Source organism: Balaenoptera borealis, assembly GCF_965194805.1.
Source record: "Balaenoptera borealis genome assembly, chromosome: 8".
NCBI lineage: Eukaryota > Metazoa > Chordata > Mammalia > Artiodactyla > Balaenopteridae > Balaenoptera > Balaenoptera borealis.
Window position 1 is genome coordinate 84,636,669 of NC_138865.1, and position 21,765 is coordinate 84,658,433.

At 36.8% G+C, this 21,765-nt stretch overlaps 2 long non-coding RNA genes across 3 annotated transcripts in view; one reads left to right on the forward strand and one right to left on the reverse strand.

The window, feature by feature from the left end:
- The window catches only part of LOC309633133, a 452,881-nt gene that overhangs the window by 77,038 nt on the left and 354,078 nt on the right, over window positions 1–21,765 (reverse strand). The window lies entirely within an intron of this gene.
- Window positions 4,648–21,765, forward strand: part of LOC309633130 — a 249,039-nt gene continuing 231,921 nt past the window's right edge. The window contains exons 1-2 of one of the 2 annotated variants that reach the window (XR_014247328.1): window positions 4,648–8,445; window positions 8,889–8,996. This is a non-coding gene — a long non-coding RNA (uncharacterized lncRNA). Of the gene's footprint in view, window positions 8,997–21,765 lie in introns of both variants that reach the window. The other variant, XR_014247327.1, reaches the window with a different exon arrangement.

Here is a 21,765-nt window from a genome sequence, read left to right on the forward strand (position 1 = left end):
GGTTTTTCAGGATTCAGAACCGCTCCTTTCAATGGAGAATGGGAAAGGAATGAGGAGTTTAAGAAACAGGTTTAGAGAGCCTTCCGATGTTTCTAACTTGCCCGGTGTTTCCTGCAGATAGATAGACTACTAGCAACACAAATATCAATTGGCTTTCCTAAAAGTAACAAGGCAAAATATCTTTAATTCTTCTACCAATTTATACCATAGTGATTACAAAGCAATCTATTGATCTTTGGAGATTGCAATCTCCAAAGCAATCTTTGCAGATTGCAGAGTCCCTGAGCTGACTGACCTCTGCTATGGCGGCTGTCATCTAGATGAGGAAGCAAGGCTCACCTGACATCTCTTCTTAACTTCGGCAGCCCACTTGCTTTCCAGAATCCCAACTTTCGTTTCATGAATTTCGAGTTGTAAGGAGGGAGCTTCATAGGGAAAAGCAAGTGTTAGAGACTTGAGGGAAGAGCAGGCTTCCCTTCTATGGATAACAGAACTTCAGGTGTCAGTCAGAGAATATTTGCACAACAAAGAGTATCCTGCCCATTTTATGGAAGAAGTTAAAGCAAAGTTTAAGTAACTCAGAAAACTCCCACTGTTCTTATCTAAGTCTTCCTAAAACTCAGATCTCTGGGTTCCATGTCTCTATTTTAGTGTCATAATGCTTAACTTAGAGAAAAACCATGTTTTTAATAAATTACAAGTATCAACCATGAAAACAGAGAAGGCAGTCTCTCCATTAACAAGAAAAAACATATTTATTTAACCCATATATATTGGAGCAGGAAAAATATTAATAATAGTTCCTCAAGCTTAAGACAGAATATAAACTAAGAGGGCAAAAGGCATGATTTTGGACTTGAGGAAGCAAAATAATGAAGGAAGGAAGGAAGGGAGGGAGGGAAGAATAAAAGCAAAGCAAAGCAATAGTAGGTAGTTTTGTAGACTGTTAACAACCCCAAGGTGTTTTTGTGGATCTACATTGATTGTGAAAATGGCCACAGTTCTCAAATCATAGCATGGGGAGTGGCCAGCATGGTAGAGCCATGTTTGCAGGTGAAGCATGGGTCGAGGCAAACAGATGCATTCCTTAAGGGATACATGAGGTGTTAGCTGAGAAGCTATGTGCTTTATTCAGTGATGGAGATTGCTTGGTATGGCTGAGTTAGAGTCAAGACTATGAAATGCCCTTGCTATTTTCAGGCAGGGTTGGGATGTGAGAGGGAAAGGAAAGGGAAGAGACGTGATAAAGAGTGGCTATGTGCAGAACTATCTCTTGGCTGTAATAAATTTATAGCGCTAGTTTTTGGAGAGTTGATTTTATTCTTGGTTGAGCAGATAATACAGATGACACAGGTAAGCATGGGAGGAAGATGCTGCTGATGTGATTTTTATGTCCTGCTTGAGGGGCAGACTGTTTAAAGATATTGGCTCTTCCCAGCCTGAATTTAGGTTGCTCCTGTGATATTTAAGGTCAAATAATCCAGAGCGTATTGGTGTTGAACTACATTGGCCTCTGTAAATGTCTTGCTGGGGCTATAAAGCAAGACCATACTTAAGTTGGCACGCATGGAGCTTTACATCATGGGAATGGGTATTCCTACTGTCAGTAAACTGGTAATAGATCATTACTGGGCCAGGAACATGGCTTGGAATACATCATTAATCTTGAGAAAGAAAGATACTCCTCCTTTCTCTGGACTCTGCCATGGATGGTCTTAGACTCCAAAGCCTAGGTACTCAAAATATTCCTCTGAAGTGGGTGAACTGATCTGTACTGGGTGGAAAATGGGAACTGATCTGTACTAGGCTAGAAAGGAAGTGACACTTTGGATGAACCAGAATATTTTCTTTTCATCATTCTTGCTATTTAATTAAATCATTTAAAATCTTACAATCTGGTCTTAAAGGTACTGTGGAGAATTAAGGAAAGAGCTTGCTTAATGTATAGAACAGTGAAGTCAAATGGAGGTGTGCAATCCCACCTCTAAAGAGAGAGTGGTGGTATGGTAGCAAAAACAGACATTCTTATAGGATGTCCATACCCAGCAGATGGGTGGCCTTGTCACAGGGGACATGAGAGCAGAAATAGAGAACGTGAGCCAAGGGATATGAGGGCACTGATTCTGAACGTCAAGGAAGCAGCAATGGGAACTCTCCAAAAGAAGTGGTAGGCAGTGTGCAAGTGGGGCTCTGAGTAATTATAAATTGGAGTATAAATGGAAATATAACTCAATTAGAGCCAGATCAGTGAAATTTGTATTCTGACTGGCAAATATCCTTATGAGATGATCCAGGAACGAAGCATGTATTCTAAATACACTGCCAAACATTGTCATCTGTTGTCCTTACAAGCCAGGCCTGATGATGAAAACTGGTAACAAACCTGTATTACATGCTTCTTATGTGCCACATACAGTGCTAACACTTCAAATTCTTACAATAACGTTTTGAGTTTCATATCACAATCCTCTTTTTTGTCAATAAGGAACCTGTGGCTTTAAAAGGTTAAATAAATTGCCCAAGATCAACAGCTAGTAAGTGGTGGTGCTGGGAATCAAACAGAGACCACTTTTCCTAAAGCCTGAGCTCTTGACCACCATGCTATGCTGTCCATTAAGAAGCAAAGATGAAGGCATGAGGGTGGTAGGGAAAGGAGGAGAAAGAAGGATGGAACTAATACAGTATCGTTCCGCAATTTTAGGACATACCATCAATGTAATCACTTTTTAGAGAAAAGAAAGAAACAAAAAGTTTAAAGTGTCAATTGTAAGATACCCCCTGCTTTCAGAAATATTAAAGTGAGAAAAATTAATTTCATAGAATATGGGTATATGGTATAATAAGTGCTTCCCATGTTCTAAAACCTTTGCATATTATTTTATTTAATACTCATAATGACCCTCAAAGAAGTAAATGACTCGCTCAAAGTTATATAACTGGTCAGTGATAGCACCAGAATTTAAATCCATACCTGTCTGAGTATTAACTCAACATTTAGAAGGTACAAAGGCTCCATTCCTATTTTTCCCATGACTCCACACTTGAGTGTTCTTAGATGTGGTTTCCATAATTGCTGCTCCTGAAAGCAATGTAGGTGAGAGTTCTACAGTCACCTTCAGACATTTTGGATGCATTAGAGAAAATGATAATAGCTTCTGCAATTTACCTAGAAACCACCACTTTCAGGAGCTTTCCTTTAGAGCCAAGTTACTTATGTGATTTTCAGCCAGTTTACTTTGGAACCTAACACTGAGGTTGTTCAAGTCTTCATACATGAAGGGTTATTATTATTTCTTACCTAGAAAAGATATAAATATATTTCAATGTGCCAGTTTTTTTCAATGTGCAATACTCGTGCTTGGATATACACATTAGGAAACCACAATAAACGTTTTTGGAAAAAATAATTTAATTTAAAATGATATTTATTACCCTTATGTTTAAAAGAGTTAAATGTAACTCCTTAAAAGTTTCTTGCTTGTAATGAAGGCATAGCTTAAATACAAGGAGTATTGTCACACTGAGTAACAGAATTCTGGAAAATTTAATTGCCACGGAGGACTACTGACAATAGAAAGTCCAGATGGATTGTTGAAAACTATCTACATCATCATATATATATACACACATACATGTGTGTCTGATGTATATGGATGTATACACATACCCACATACACATATGCACTTGGAGGAATCATTTGAACTCTGAAAAAGGTAATGGATATAAAAACCTCCCTAGATAAATACACACATACCTTATCACAGGCATAAACACATGTACTCATATGTATACACATGCACCCCTCATCAAAAAATAGTACTGAAAAATTGACTGTAAATTGAATTTTAACTTAAATTGATTTGTATTAACTTGATGAGCCAATATTTAATTGAACAACTTTTTTTATTTTGTTCTTGCCCATCCTTTTATTTTTAAAATTTTTAAAAATTTTATTTAAAAAAATTTAATTGAGGTATAATTGACTAAATTACTTCTTTTTTAAAAGTTAAGATTCCTTGGGCAATTTATATGATTTACAGAATAGAAGTGTATGCTTAATCTTCTCAAAGCAAGGCATCCATATTTTGAATATATACACTTATTGCATCTGTTCCATCAGTGTCAGTCACTCAGGGAATATTTATTTAGCACCTACTGTGCACCTACCACTCCGCCAGGTGCTGGAGAAGCTGTGTGTGTGTGTGTGTGTGTGTGTGTGTGTGTGTGTGTGTGTGTGTGTGCGCGCGCGCGCGCGTGCAAACGCGCATATATATACACGCAAAAAGAAAGTATGAATTTGTAACAAGAAACTTATTGAAATAATAAAAATTCTTTGGTCTTCCAGCAGTCTGTTGGTCCTTGGGAAGCTAACTGCATATGGAACTAAGCTCTCCTGAGCGCTCTTAGCAACCACAGTCTATCCTTAATCTCAGTCTTTTAGTCTAGCCCAGACATTTACACTTGATTCCCATACTCACATTCAATTCCATAGCTGGATAGTCCAGTATATTCATTTTAAAGTCCACTCCGCAACTTCAAAGTCGATGACAGATTGGGATCATTGTTCCAAGCAGAAAAATACATGTTCAGATCTTTAAACTTTTTACTACTACTTGTAGGCTGCATAGGAAAATTAAGGATAGATGAACTAAAGACACCTGATGGAGAACATGTCCATGCAGTTTAGCAACCACTTCTCTGTGAGTCCAGGATCATACGCTTCTGAAAATCCTTCAATAGTTAAGCAATACCAAGAAATTGGCCCCCTCAAGCAATAAATTACTTTGGTATTCTCCACAACACAGCAACAAACTGGCTGTCAAGTTTGGCAAACCTTTGAAAAGAGGTGGACCTCCTCTCTGAACTCTGAATGGAAACATTATTTTTCCTCCACTAGAAGAGCCATCATCACTCTTTCACCATAAGGAAGGTCACACCATCTTTCACAAAAGATTTGCCTGCTTGTAATTACTGCCTGCAGCGTACAGACAAATGCAGTCTTTTAAAATGCTAACTGTGTTATACTTATACCCGAGGGATCCGGGGTACAAATGTAATGCGGCCTCACCAGTTTGTCTTAGGGAGATCTTACAGTGCTGATTGAAAACAGCTGAACTAAATCAACAGTTACCTTGAGCCAGGGGCCTTTGGAGAGCAATTAGAGTCAAGGCTTGGGTTTTGAACCCAATATGCTCTGTCAGTCTCAATGATTTGTGTTTGTTGTACTCAGTCTCATTTCCTGCATGAAATATGAGGCTGTATAAAGAGGAAAAATTCCCAAGATTAAAAAATATTTGACCTCAGTGCATTTGTGAGCATAGAAGTACACATGTCTAAATGACCATTTGGGTTTGTAGTACAAAGTTCTATTGATGTTGGCAGCCTGAGCTTCCCAGTCTCAAAGCCACATGAATGGTTTCAAGTTTCAGCCAAAAAATGTTTTCCACATGCTTTAGTGTGGGCCAATTTACACAGTAGATTTTGTGGAGACTGTGGCCAAGCGCTTCATAAAGAGCTGCCTTCTCTGGGATCAGGGAAACCACAACAGACACATTGCTAATGCAATCTAATTATCTGCTTGAACATTTTTCCAGATGTATCCAATGGCTAAAAATACTGCAATAAAAAAGGTATTATTTGGCTCTCTCGACTGAAACAGTGGCATAAAGAACCTGTTTGTCTGGAGGGAAAGTTATGACATTATACTTCTATGACTGCATTTAAATCAGTCAAACAAAACAGCACCCACAGGGTGGGGCTTGCTTTCTGTTTGAATGAGTCTTCCAAACCGAGACCTTAGGATAAGAGATCATTCCTTTATATAAAGGGGTGACCCTCTCACTTATAAGTTAATTCCTCTCATTTGTGGTTTCCTAACTTGATTGAAGTTGGTGAGTGTAATTAATGACAAAGAGATCCCATGCTTTTTCCACTAAGCTCATTGCATGGCTTGCCCAACAGGACAGCAGACCATTTCCTTCCTGTTAGGAAAAAAAGAATCTTTTGACTAATAAGTTGAGAGTTTTACCCTGTCCCCATAGAAAAACTGGCTGTTCTGAAGGTCTTAACGTTTCCCTTTTGTTTTCCTTCGGCAGAATTTATTTTTGTATAGCAAACCCCATACTTCAGTCTAGTTTCCTTTGTGTCATTTGGATGCCAGCTAGTCCAGCAGATACATGATGTTATGCCAGGTTATTGTTCAAGTTGTTGGCAACCATGCTCATTCCTGACACATCCAACTGCCTAGGAGAACACAAGCACAGTCAGTAGGAATTTTTGGTACTAAATTGAGAGGTCAGTTTTACCAACCTGTGTCTTTCCGTACCCTTGTTTGAACAAAGGCTTTAAAATGAACTATAAAATTCCAAATAAATAATCAAAGCTAGACAAAACACACACATTTTCCTAAGAAGCTGAAAACTTATGAAAACTTTTTATCTTTGTCCTTTTTTTCAAGCCTCCTTCTAGCAACAAGGGTCGGAGAGGAGGTGTATTCTGTGTTACACCTTCCAGGAAGTAATAAATCAGAGGCAAGGCATACCTTCATGGCTTTGCCTGGTCTCAGTCACAACTACAAAACTATGTGCCAGCTTCTCTAATTCCTGTACTGCACCACCGGGTGAGCAGAGATATCCAACATGGAGATAACTTTAAATAGCTATGCGCTGAAGTTGTGGCCGAAACTATAGGAGAAAGCAGAGTGCCAAGAACTTCTGTGAGCTAAAGATGAGCTCCAGTCCCCCCAGGCTGGTTCATTCCATTTTCCTTAATTGAGCTATTCTCCTTGCAGTGAGAGTTCTCACTGATTGATTTGACTCTGTTGTTTCTTGTGAAATCTCAAAATCATATCTTCACTCACTCCACTGTTGTTGTTGTTTTTTTTCCCTTAGCTGAGATATGGTTTCAGAATCTGTTCATAGTTCCCTAGAAGATATCCTTAGTGAATGAGGTCACTTGGGTTTTCCAAGTAAACAGTTTCATTCCTCTGGCAATCCTTTTTTGTTATATGAAACCCCCCCCTAATAACAGTGTATGATTATCCTATTTCCATTATCCATTTCCACATCATCAGGATGTTCTCAGGGAAGTGGGGGTGGGCAAGAGATGGAATGAGAGGCTAGTCACTTTGGCAAATAGAGAATATTTTATTTAAAAGTGGATTGTGCTTCAAATGTGTATTTGTAATTCAGTTGTTTGAAATTCAATTTGTGCTTTCTTATAGAAGGAATGTTATAAGTGGGAGGTAGGTTCTCACAAAGACTCTTTAACCCATAACGAAGCCTATAATGTATTTAAAGTATTGTATTAGGAAAAAAGGTCTTGGTCTTGTGAAAAATTAATTAAAGAAAACAGTTTAGGTGATACAAATGAACTTTATTTAACACTTCAGCAAGTGGATAGTCTCAGAGAACTGCAAAATGGGGTGAAAGGTAAGAAGCTTTTATAGGATAAGGAATAAGGAGCAAAGAGAGACAAATAGAAAATAGCTGATTGGCTGAGGCCCCATTAGTCAACCTTGTTTGGGGTGAGAAAGCCCAGAGTTGGCTTGGGATTTGGGGATTGGCTGACTGGATATACTGCATTTCTGGTCAAGAGGAGGATTTACAGGGATATGAAAGTTGTCTAAGTTTCAGTTTGCTGATGTGGCACTCTGGGCAGGAGCGGCTAGATCTCTGGTCTAGAAAGTTATTTCAGCAGTTTCAAGATGCGAACTATGTCCCATTTATATGGGAGTCCAGGGACATAAGGCCAAAGAGTAAAGGAATAAGAAGGAAAAAAAAAAAAAGAAAAAGGAGTTTCTTCCTGTATTACTGGTAGGGGTATCCCAAGCAACATATTGGAAGAGACAAAAGTTGATTTGTCACCCTCTTCTGGAAACTCATCTATAATTTTTCTCTTACTTTCTCACAATCATTTTTCGGGTCCTGGTTATTTCATGTTTCCCTAGACTTTTTAAAATTGTGAAACCCTCCTTTCCTCTTGTCTCACATGTAGAACCAGTTACATACAGTCTTTCACTCACCTTCATCCAAACATCTTGGTATCATCAGAAGGAAAGCCTAGTGATCAAAATAATTTGTGCTAGGGAGGAGAGGATCAAGATTGCAGAGCATGAGGATGTGGAGCTCATCTCTCCACATGATCACATCAAAAATACATCTACATGTGGAACAGTTCTCACTGGAAACTGGCAGAAGGACTCTGGTACAACAACTCTGTAATAAAAATATGTGTCGTTGGGTAGGAAGACAAGAAAAGCGATCAGGTAGGGACATGTGTCCCTGGGAGGTGACTCAGAGAAAAAGGGAGAATACAAGGGCAGACACACGCCCTGGGGTGTGAGTGATGAGAGCCACAGATTGGACGCCCCAGTCCTGGGGTCCTATGCAGGGGAGATGAGCCAGAGTCCCCTTGGCTGGTTGGAGGACTGCTGGGACTAACCAGTGGGTGAGGGGGAAGGCCGGACTCTGCTTGTAAGAAGCACACACATGCTAGCTTGCCCCCAGGCTAAATAGGAACAGACTCACAGATATAAAAAACAAACTAGTGGTTACCAGTGCGGAGAGGGAAGGCAGAAGGGGCAAGATAAGGGTAAGGGATTAAGAGATACAAAATACTGTGTGTAAAATAGATGAGCAACAAGGATAAATTGTATAGCACAAGGAATTATAGCCATTGTGTTGTAATAACTTAATGGAGTATAATCTGTAAAAATACTGAATCATTATGCTGTACACCTGAAATGAATATTGTAAATCAACTATACTTCGATATGTAAAAAAAAATTGTGCTGAGGTATGAGTAACCTCTTAATCATCTCAGGCTATTTGCATTTTTAAGAAGCATGCAAATTAATCTGAAATGATCTTTAATTTGTTCCTTTCAGGCAATGTGATAAAACTGAAAAAAATTCAACAACTTGGGGTAAACAAGATTTGGTATCTGGATCCCAACTCAGAGGCAGGCCTGCCCAGCTTGCAGCTTTGCTCTTGAGGTAAGTGTTCTGACTTTTCACATACGATTCTCTCCCCAAAGCTCTGCATTGCTGAGAAGGGATTTTTTAGGAAAGCTGTTCTCATCACTAACTTCCTTTGTCTGACAGTGTTGTTAGTACATAGGGTGGCTGTAAGCCCAAGACTGACTATAGCAGAAAATAAGGTGGAGCTTTAAGATCTAAATTTCAGTCCTAGAAAATGCTATCCATAACCTTCATCAATATTTTGGGCAAATAGAGCCACCATACATTTTTCTTTTAATTTGTCATAGAACAAGCTAAGAAATAAAGCACTTTGAACTGAATTGCTAGGAGCTACTTTCTTGGGTCCCCAAATTGGCTATTTTGGTTTTGAGAGTTTTGGTTTTGGTTTTCATGGTTTTAAAGATCATAACATGATATGAAGCAGTGTTTCTCAAAGTGTAGTCCATAAATCATTTGTGTCCTCTGGTGGTCTTTCAGCAAATTGTTTAGAGACTTCAGAGGAAAAAGAAATTTTAAAAAACTTCGTTCACAAATATTTAACAAATTTAAAATGTAAGATTAAATATAATTCTCACTGAGGCATATTATATTCTTAACAGTCATTAGCAACCTAAAGGTAGCCCACCCGTTGCAAGGACTCTGATGATTAGGCCTTAGCTTCCCATCAGTTAATTGGATGCAACGTGTTTAGGTTAAATTTTTTTCACATTATTAGCATGTTACTGTTCACATTTGTTACATTTGCCCTTTTAAAAATTGTTGCTATTGGGGTTTATTATTAAATTTCTAATTTTATTAAAGAAGCAATCACATAAAAGTAGTTTATGCAAATATAAAGATAGTTATAAAAGTAGAGGCAGAAATACAACACCGCCATAATCATCTTTAGTGACCAGGTTTCAGAGTGAATATAGAATGTGATTACATATGTGCCAAGACAAGGGAAAAGCAGCTAGAAGCAGCTAGATATAAAAAGTGAAAAAAGAAATCCAAAAATAAACAATGGAAAGTTTTATTTAAGAAGACTAGCAATCATTGAACCCTGCTGTGTAGTAAATTGCTTTTTATAAGACTTGGTTAAATAGTGGCATGAAGCCATCAAATCTTTGCATGTAAGTACTACGTATCTCTCTGGTTTTAAAAATGTGTTTTTCCTATAGAAATATTTTCTAGTTTTAAATTGCTGGATTTTGTCACTAAAGAAAATGGGGATATCAAAACTACAGTGGTGTAATTCAGAAGTTGTATTCCTTGTAGCAAAAACAGGTATAGGTGCAAGTCATACTTTTTCAAGGCACCTGGTAAAACTAGCTGAAAATTAATAACAAATAATGAGTTCGAAGAGAAAGCATAAGTATTGGTAAAATTTCCCTATCATATGACAGTTGTATATGATGGAACATTAATGGCATATACTCTTTGTGGTCTAAGAGATATTTGGCTTTTCAGTTGGCAAAACTGTAAGGTATGAATCAGGGCTTGGTTCATGTATGACATGTACAGAGAGGAGAAGTGCTTGATGATTTTTTTGTTGTTATGGCTTTTTTTGTTTGTTTCTGTTTTTTAACAGTTCACTTGAGCACGGTTTATTTTCTAAATTTTAATATCGTATTTTTCACATTGTCCATCAGTTTTCACAGTTGCAACCTCGAAATTAAGCTCCCTCTGCATTGCCCTCTGAGCCACCAAGCCTTTTTGTTCTGTTAATCATTCAAATCCATACTAGAGGAAATTATTTGTCTGTCATTGGTATTTTTCTGAACCATGATGTACATTGGGAAAAGAGTATTGGTACTGTTGCTAATAAGGCATCATGGCTGGTTCATGTTGGTTCTGTGTTCGTTCTTCTTGGTTCTGTGTTGAAAGAAATGCAGAAATTTGTGGGTATAATCAGATGGTGGTTTATGTCTTTTTGGCTTAGTCTGGGAAATTAGATTCTTCTTTTCCACACTGAAGTATGTATGCTGATTCCCAAGAGGAAATTTTCATAACTTTTAGAATGATGAAATGTAACACACATAGAGAAAGGTGTATAGAACCTAAATGTACAATGAATCATTAGAAAGTGAACACCCTTTTAACTACCATCTAAGTAAAGAAATAGAATCTTGCCAACATTGAAGAAGCACCTCCTTGCCCCTGGGTATCCCTTCTCAATCACATTTCCTGTATACCTTTTAGATTAAAAAACACTATCTTGATATGTATGATAATTCTTTTTATTTTTATAAATTTATTTATTTATTTTTGGCTGCATTGGGTCTTCATTGCTGTGTGTGGGCTTTCTCTAGTTGCGGCGAGCGGGGGCTACTCTTCGTTGCAGTGCGTGGGCTTCTCATTGCGGTGGCTTCTGTTTGTTGCAGAGCATGGGCTCTAGGCATGCGGGATTCAGTAGTTGTGTCATGCGGGCTCAGTAGTTGTGGCTGGCGGGCTCTAGAGCGCAGGCTCAGTAGTTGTGGCACCTGGGCTTAGTTGCTCCGCGGCATGTGGGATCTTCCCAGACCAGGGCTCGAACCCATGTCCTCTGCATTGGCAGGCAGATTCTTAACCACTGCGCCACCAGGGAAGCCCCTGTATGATAATTCTTTCCGTGATATTCCTTGATTTTTATTGCTTTTGTACGTAGCCGTAAATAAAATAGCTAATATTGACTGGTTTTAAACTTTATATAAATGCATTATTTAAAAAAATTTCTTTCAATTACCAATTTGTTTGTAAGATTCAGTTAGTTTGTTGTTCATAGCTCTAGTTTAATTGTGGTATAAAATTCCACAATTAAACTAGAGCTATGTACAACTTTAATTGTGATCCAAAATTATATTATATTAACAACTACAATTTACTTATCCATCCTAACATCCTTATTTCCTGATGGTTGTTAAAGATGTTTTCAGCTATTGCAAAAATTGCTGCCATGAACTTTCTTTTACATGTTTCCTGACACACAGGTGAATGTCTTTCTCTAGGCATATACCCAGGAATGTAATGTTTGGTATTGTTTGGTCATAAGATACTGCTTTCTCAATATGGGTGTTTGCATAAGAACAATGCTTTTTTAAAGTGCTTGAGCCAATTTTCACTCATGTTGGCTCTGCCTGAAAGTTTCTTGCTCCATATCTTCACCAACACTTGGTATTGTCAGACTTTTAAATTTGCCCAAGCTCATAGATTTGTAGAAGGACATTATTGTGGTTTTAATTTTCATTTCAAGGTGGAAATTATTGCGATAAACCCTTGAAATGCTAAATAAAATTTAAAATGTCTTCATAAAATTGGTCATAGCAATAAAGATCTTTTCTATATTTGAAATGGTTCATTGAATTGATGTAACTCAGTATATTCTCTAAAAGCTTGAAACTATTATTTCAAAGTTGAAATGTCATCACCTATAATGTTAACTATAACACGAATATTTATCACAAAAATGGATTTATGTTACAAAGGCAGTATCTTCTGTTTTGATACTTTATCAACACTTGATATTTTGCTTCATTTGTTAGATAAATTAATGATTAATTGACTTCATTTGAAAATTACATTCAAATAACAGAATGTAAACAAAGGATATAACTAAAGGATAGTAGTAATAATCCATTTACTTATCTTCCAACTTGAAACTTTGAAGCCTCCAGTTTTTGTTTATGTTCTGCTCACTGACCTCATTGGTACAAGAGGGCTGAATATTGTATTCAGAGAATTCTTTCTATAATATTTTGTTCAGTGTACTATAGAAATATCTCAAATTCTCTGACAGAGTCTCCAAACAAATGCTAGCATTCTCAGTGATGTATAATATTGCAAAAGAATAGTATACAATACTTAATGTAAATACTAAAAAATGAAAACTTACGGTTTGAGGTAATAATTTTTATCTTTATGGAGGATGCCAAAAAAAATCCCAATATTTGATAAAAAATGATATATTAATGATAATTATATGTTATACCTTGCTTCATATTTGTTATTTAAATTATTAAGATGACTTTTCATAAAAATCAATGATTAAAATTACTCCAAAACATGATTAAGTGGTCTATCATTGATTAAAGTTTGATAAACACTGGTATGATATAAAGTGCCAATGACTAAGAGCTGATGACAAGGATTCTAGAACTGACTTTCACTGCCTCTTACTAACAATCTGGGAGAATTGTTAATACTTCTGAGTTTCCATTTCTTCATCTGGAAAGTAGATCTCACTGCAGCTGCCCTGAATTCCTCATACTGTTTTGTCTAAATGAGATAATATGAAATAATATGTTAAAGACCATTCTGCTGCCAATTATGATGGAATAGCTGGTATCAGAATAATTGTTCTATAAGAAGAACTTTGAAAGTTGGATACAATAAAACAATAAAAGCAATTTAAAATATGTTTCTGAAGGCACTGGAGAGCAACCAAAATAGCCAGGACATGAAAGCAAAAATTCTAGAGAGAAGAGAATCATAGAAAGGAGAGATCTACATTTTGTAGGCAATTTCCCCTCAAGGCATTTTGTGACCACTAATCAGTACTTGAACAGGGCAAAAAGCTGAGAAAGTAAGTGTAAAATAACTATTAAGCTAATCAGAGATTATCACAGCTTCAGTATTTTCTAAAGAGGAGGAGCCCTAATAAACACCCTAGGATATTAGTGGAGAACCCTGGAAGCCTACTCCCTTAGGAATAATAGCAAACCAGAAATAGACTAGTCTTTACTGAATCAAGGCAATATATCTATATTCTGTATGCCTGAGAGATGAAACCCAAACCCTGTCTGGAGGAGGTAACATCACCCAGCAAAACCAAGTAATTCATACATATCATGTAGCATTCATTCAAAAATTATCAGACATGCCAAGAAACATAACCAAATCTACAAAAATCAAGAAAAGTAGAAACACATACAAAAATGAACAAAAATGATCTGGTTATTGAAACTAACAGATATGAACTCTAAAATAATTGTGACTCATGTGCTCAAGAATAAGGAGGTGGGGCAGGTAGATAATTTCACAGTAAATTAAGAAACTATAAAAGGAATGAAATAGAAATTTTTATAATTAATACATTTAATAGCAGATTAGACAAATAGAAAAAATTAATGAGCTAGCAGTAGGTTAGTAAAAAATATCTAGACTGAAGCAAAAAGAGAGGGAGAAGAAAAGATGCTTTAAAAAGCATAGGAGATATATGGGACACAGTGAAAAGACTGAACTTACGTGTAATTGGAGTCCAGAAACAAAAGTGAGACAGAATGGGAGGGAAACTTTTTTAAAAGATCATGGGCTAGAATTATCCAAAATTATAGAAAGGCCTACTTATTCAAGAATATCTATAAATCAAAGGCAGGGCAAAATCAGAGAACATCACACTTAGACATATCAAAATAAATCTGCTGAAATACAAAAATAAAAATCAAATCCTAAAAGTATCCATAGAATAAAAAGATACATTATCTTCAAAGGGACATTAAACTGATGGTTGAATTTTCAATAATGTGGTTTCTTTCTTAAGTGTTTATAAGAATTCACCAAAGGATATATCAAGGCATGAGATATTCTTTGTGAGAAAGCTTTACATTTATATTAAATTTATTATAGACATAAGAAAAATTAGATTATCTGTTCCTTCTGTCAATTTTGATAGTTAATTTTTTAAAAGGAATTTGTTCATTTCTTCTAAATTTTAAAATGATTACCATAACATTTAAAATCATATACATAATATAGAAATAAAACTGCCATTATTTGTAGACAACATGATTGTAATCATAGAAAATTATCAAAATAATCTATATATAAAGCACTGGAATTAATAAATAAATTTAGTAAGGTAATTGGCTACAAGATCATTATATAAAAATCAATTATATTATACTAACAACAAAAAATAATTTTTTAATGAAATTTTTAAATGATATCATTTACTCTTACAGCAAAACATAAATTATTTAGGAAAAATATATGCAGAAAGTTGTATAAGACCTCTAAAAATAAAAACCCTAGAAAACGTTGCTATGAGAAATTAAAGCCTAAACAAATGGAGGCTATATCATGTTCATAGATTGGAAGATTCAAAATTGAAGAATGTTAACTTTATAGACTCAATAAATTATAATTAACGTACAGACAATCCAATGGAAGGAGTGGTGGAAACTGATATACTGTTTTTTGAACAATTTTGGCAGAATAAGCACAAAATGAGAGTACTTATATTCCCAAATATAAAGCCTTATTATAAAGTTAACTAAAATAGAGTGGTATTGGTGTGGGAATAGACAAACAAATAGAACAAAGCAGAGGAACCCGAGAGAGAACCTATGTTTAAAGTCACCAAATTCATCATTGCAATGCAGTGAGGAAAGAATACTTTTTCTAGTAGATGGTGTTGGATCCTTTGAATATCCAGAGATTTTTAAAAAGAACTTTTACTTCATACTTCATATTATACATAAAATCATTTTCTAGTGGATCAAAGGTGTAAATGTGAAACATAATAGTAAAGATTCAAAAGATAATATAAGAGATCTTGGGGTGTAAAAGCAATTTTTAAAGGACACAGAAACACTAAACATAATAGACAAGATTAATAAATTCTTCTTCATTAAATGTAAGAACAGATACCACTAAGAAAGTGAACATACAAGCCACAGAATAGAATTATATTCACAATAATAGGGGAAATTTTACAAGCCAACAAGGAAAAACAAAAAACAGAAAACAATTTAAAAAAGACAAAAGACTTGAACTGACATTTCACAAGCAGGTAATAAAACATATGGGAGGGTGATCAGCATTCATTCGTTATCAGGATAAAGCACCTTAAAACTATAATGAGATATCACTACATGCTCCCTAGAATGGCTAAAATTTAGAAAAAATAGGTAAAAACCAAGTGTAGACAAGAATACAGACCAACAGAAACTCTCATCCACTGCTAAGGAAAGGATAAACTTCTAGAATCACTTTGGAAGTCTATTTGGCAGAGTGACACATGATCCTATGACACGGCAATTCTATTTCTAGGTACCAATGGAAAAGCATACATATATGCAGCAAAAGACATGTATAAGAATGTTCATAGCAATATTATCCCACATAGCAAAAAATGAAAAACAATCTAAATGTTCAGTAACAATAAAATGAATAAATAAATTTTTCCATGTTTATACAATGGAATACTAGCAGCAATGCAAAACAGCAAACTACTGCTACACGCAACATGAATGAGTATCATAAATATAATGTTGAATGGTAGAGCAGAGACAAAAGAGTATGTATTCAATCTATCTACATAAAATTGAAAATGGGCAAAACTAATATATGGTGTTAGAAGTCAACATAGTGGTTATATTTGGTAAGAAAGTCATGATGGGAAAGGCATATGAGAAAGGCTTCTGGACACTGGTAAATTTGATCTGGGTGATGGTTAACAAGTGTGTACATAAGTAAGTTTTATTGAACTATACACATATGATTTGTATATCTTATAGTATGTATGCTATACCTCACTACTAAAGTAAACAAACCAGCAAATAAATTAATCCTTTAAACAAAAGAGAAAATTCAGTAATTCTTATTATTTTATCCCTCTCCTGTCTCATCCATTCTAATTATAGGGACATTACAATTATATGTCTTATACTAAGTTTTTTCATGAGGCTCCTAAAAAAAGTTAATGAGTCCCTCCAATATAAATCAAAGATCATGGTGGGGCAAAGAAGGAGCACTCAAGAGTATGGCTAAAGGAGAGGACAGTGGAATCTCTGAGTGACGCTACCTACAGAGGGGGATGTCTCTCACACTGCATTGCATGATCCTTAATGGCAGTGACAGTAAATTATTCACCTCAGCACACCCAATGCCTGGAACATAGTAATAATTTAAGCTGATATTTATTCAGAGCTTAGTCTATGCCGGGCTCTGTACTAGGTTTCTTACATGTATGAACTCAATTAATTTTCACAAAAACCTGTGAGGTAGCTATGATTTCGTCCCCAAATTAGAGTTGATAAAATTGAAGTTCACAGAAGCTACCCAACTTAAAAAGTCATCCAGTTTGTGAGTGGTGGAATTTAGATGCAAGTCCAAGTCATTGTCAATCTTGAGACAATGCGTATAACCATTGTATCATACTTCTAAAAAAGCAGTTGGGTATATGAGTCAGTAGTCTTCTCTATCTCTGCACTGTAGGATTGAAAACTATTTATTAAGTTTAAACTCTGGAATTCCTCCTCTCTAGGATATGAGATCCCTGAGGCAGGGATACTGTGTTATTCATTTATGGTTCTCCATTGTCTAGCACGGTGCTCGGCTCATAATAAATGACAATTTTAATAAAGATTTGTTCAGTGAGGCAGCTTGAATTGCGATGGTTGTAGGTTTACGGTAGGATCCATCCATTTCTCCACACCCGTTTGTAAGTGAAATAGAAGTTACCTCTAATAGCAAGCTTCATAAGGTAATAAGAATTTCACCAAAGTGTTCTGATGCAAATTGTGGGAACTCAGTGATATCCGCTAGATCAGAAATTAACAACCAATCCAGAAAAAAACAAAAATAGTGGAAAGAAGTGACCTAGTGATTGCTTGAGATCGTAATTGAAGATATTTTTGTATGGCCTGTGGAGTAACAGCAAACTTTAGGATTCTGAACAAAATTTCTCCATTCTGTTACCACATTTTCCACTTTGTCATTGGAGTGATGGTTTCTTAATGCACTGTTTTTGTGTTTCCTGGACACTCTCCTTGTGTTCTGAAGATAAGCTGTCAACACAATCCCAGAGTCTTTTGGAAGGGAAGGAATGACCAGGGATACTACCTCTGCCTAGAGCTCTGCCAGGAGACACATGCCCTAAAAATGTCCCCTTTTCCACCAACTCTTTGTACTTGGAGAGGAACCAATTTTCCTTGCTGTTGGAATGCGTAAGATATACAGAGTTGCCTGGAGGAGGAATCTAGCATATCATCCCAGGAATATCTTGGTCTTTGGTTTGGCAAAATATCATCCCTGGAGGTGGTAACAGCTGTGCAACAATTTATGGGGGTGGCATGGGGTCTGGCAGCTGCTTTTATTTTTTCCCATTCTGGAAGCTTGTTTCCTTTGAGTCACTTTTTGATTGTCATGGATTTATTTTCTGTTACATATTCATTTCAAAGATATTGGGTAATCTTTCTTTCAAGATTCATGGAAACAAAAATTCGTAGTTTTGATGAAAAAGGGTGTTCAATATCTGTCAGAACCTACATTGCTGCACATTTTTAACGGCACATACTTGACTTTCTAAAAAGTTATATAATATTCATAATGACACATAGAAATCTCTGAATTATCAGTGTTCAATAGCTAGTCCCTTCATAAGTAAAATTTAAGTGTACTGGAAGATTCAGATTACCCTCTGCCCTGCCAGTATGATCATTTTAAATGAAACCTATGTTACTTCTTTAATATGAGGCTGTTGCAAAAAGGGGAAAATATAACTTGCAGAAGAATTGTTTTTCTAACATTCACAAATATGGAGCATGATTTCAGGTGACATTCAAGATTTTCATCTCAGGTAGCCAACAGGACTTCAAGACAGGATATGTCCTGTCCACTTCTAGCTGTGGAGTTATTGTAGGAGAGTCATTTATTTTTTAAATAATACTTGCTTCTAAGCAGCTTACTGAATTTTTTGTTTTCTGATATTCTATATAAAAAATTCAAAATATTTTTTACCTCTCTGTAGATCTATTTATTAATACCAATTGACAAGAATAACAAATTCACGGAATTTCCCTTTTTTCATGACAAATGTAGGTTTAATGTGGGAAAGGGGCTACGAAAACCTAGCTAACAGCCCTCTTTCCCCACCACATAGTGAGTTAGGTTGAGTTTGCTTTGTGTACCCTTTCATTCTTTCTTTGAGTTACTCAGTAACAGTTAAGATTTTTTTGGTTGCAAGCAATAGAAAAGACCCTAACTTGAATTAAAAAGAACTGATTAGGATACAAACATAAGGGATAACACAAGGGAGTGATAATAAGAAACCCCCCTTAGAAGGATATGAAGGATAAGAGAAAAGTTTGGTGAACCGGCAAGGCAAGGACAGGTGCCAGGTAATCTCAAATGGCCCATGTATCAGCAACTAATGAAGAATGTTTAGGGAACAGCTGATTTCTGAGGCTGAGGCAGTTCCAGCTCTTCACCAGTGGTTTGTGATTTGGGGGAAGAGATCTGATTGGTCCAGATTGGATTACATGTCACCCACTGACTAGGGAAAGGCAGGAATTCTTGACTGACATACTGAATCAGTCAGCTCTTGCTGTGTAGCAAACCACTCCAAAACTCGGTGGCTTGAAATCAGACTCATTTATTTCCTCAGGCATCTGCAGACAGGCTGGGGATCAGCTGATCTAAGCTGGGCCCAGCTATGTGGCTCTACTAAAAATGTGGGTCAGGTGTCAAAGGTATGCTTCACGCTTGTTCCTCTGAGGCTCAGGTGAGGGGCAGCATCTGCAGATGGGAGGCTCCTCCCATAGCAAAGTACAAGAATGTAAGCCCCACTGTGTAGGCAGAGTTGAAGCCTCTACTTACATCACATCTACTAACATCCCATTGGCCAAAGCTAATCACGTGGCCAAGCCCAAAGCCAAGCGGTAAAAAGTACCCTCTGCTTTTTGTGGGAGTGATGGCAGAATCAACTGAAAACAGGAATAGTAGAGGAAGAGATGAAGAAAAGGAGTTAATAATTAAACTGGGGCAAATATCTAAGAATTAAAGAGATAATTACCATAAAAGAAATCAGTGTTTTTACCAAAAAAAAAGACTCAGTAGCAAAAAGGAAATGAGCCCAACAAATACTTAATTGCTAAAAAGCCTTGTTCTCACCTGGCTCTTATGAACAGCAGCTTTATGTGGCTCCTCTCGTCGCACTTTCGTACACCAATAAGACTCCTAGAACCAACAAAATAATCTTATGGCAGGGATCTGACCAGTACCTTAAGATTCAAGCAGAAGTGGTCAGATCACAGCTAAATAATGTGCCTGCTTTTAGGAGCAACCTTGCAAATGATTGTGATTTCAGTGCATTAAGATAGAAAAATCATCTAGGAGAAGGAATTGTTGCTCTGTTACTTACATACTAGAACCTGTGAGCAGACAGGCAGCTGATAAACCGGTCGAAAGCAACAAGTCTGGCTCTCTCCTTGCCCGGCTCAGCGCTAGCCACTTCTGAAGCCTGTTCTAGTGGACAGCAGTGGGTGTTACTATTCTGTGCTTTTCCTTGCCTAGGAAATGCCAAAGGAACTTGGGCATAAGACTTTAATGAATCAAAAGGCGCCCTAATGCTGGTCCTCAAATCTAGGCTGGGGTAGCTACATCAAATCATATATTCATACTCAGGATTCTAATTAAGTATATTAGCATTGACGCCTTTGACCAATCTGTTTTTCTTTTGACACTCCAAAATTCTCCAAGTGATTCCAAAGTTTATCCAGGTTTAGAATCTACTTAGTCCAGTGCTTTATTTTGAGGTTGAAAAAAGTGATACTCGGAGTGAATGACAGTATGATTTTCTTTCCAGTGTCACACAGCTGGTTTGTCTATGTGTCAGAGCTTGGACTATTACCTGATCTACTGTACTGTCTCCTAATCCGGGGTGCATTCGTCTACCCTCTGCTGTCTCCTTCATGTGAATACCCAGAAGGTGTCATGCTGACCTGAATTTCTGGAGAGTGAACACCATCCCCTCCCCATTCCCAGGCACATTAATTCCTTTCATCCTAAAGCACATGTTTTCAAATTTATGTAGATTTAGACGTAATTGTTCATGGGTTGACCTACTCCATTAGTCTTTAGTTACTAGAAAAGTAAGCTAAGACCATTTTAAAATGAAACCTCTGAATCCTTTTGCATCATAGACACAAAGTACAAGCCTAGGGTCACTGTGGTAAGGGAGACAGCAGCAGGTCCATGGAAAAGACCTCCACAGCAAAATCATCAGCCCTCAGTGGAATGCGAATTAAAAGCCAAAAACTGTTAGTAAAAAGAAAAAGATGAAAAGCAGAGGGGAGAAGGAAGAGTGGAATGAGTGTGAGGTGAGAACAGAGGGCTTGACATCAGCCTGGGCAGCCTGTCTCTCGGCAGATCAGCACACACAGGCTGGCATGCAGGATAAGACAGGGGTGAGAGACAGTCACCCAAAAGGAAGAAAGATGGTCTTCAGGAAAGGAAGATACGCTTAAAATTAAACACAGGGGAGGAAAAGGGTGTTTACAGTTTTCTGAGATGAAATTCAAGGCTGAAGTCATAGTTTGGCAGCCAAACCAACGAAATTTGGTTTCCCTCTGAAAGATTTATGTCTTCTAAGGTTGAGAAATATGTCTGGCTGCCAGTATTTCATAAAGCAACATAGAGAGAAATACTACGTACTTTAGTGTTTGGCTTGGGACTTTTCACCTTTGTTTGGCAAGATATTTTTCATTTTGAAAGAGTGAGAGGGAGAACAATTCATGTCAGCTTCCTATGAAGATCTCAAAGCTCTTTGCCTAAATTATCTGGTGGTTCATAATGTTACCCATATACGAATATTTTAAATGGTGAGTTAAACTTGTTGATGTACATTAACAGAACCTCTAAAACTCATAACCTTTCTGTTGCAAAACTCTTTGAGATAACATCGCCTTCAAAGAGAAAGAAAAGAATTGTAATCAAACCCTTTGGGAATTTCAGGAAGTAGTAGGGAGCAGCAAAATTCAGAGCCAGCTCTGTCATTCGCTATTTGTGTGACCTCGAGAAGTTACTCAACCCCACCATGCCACAG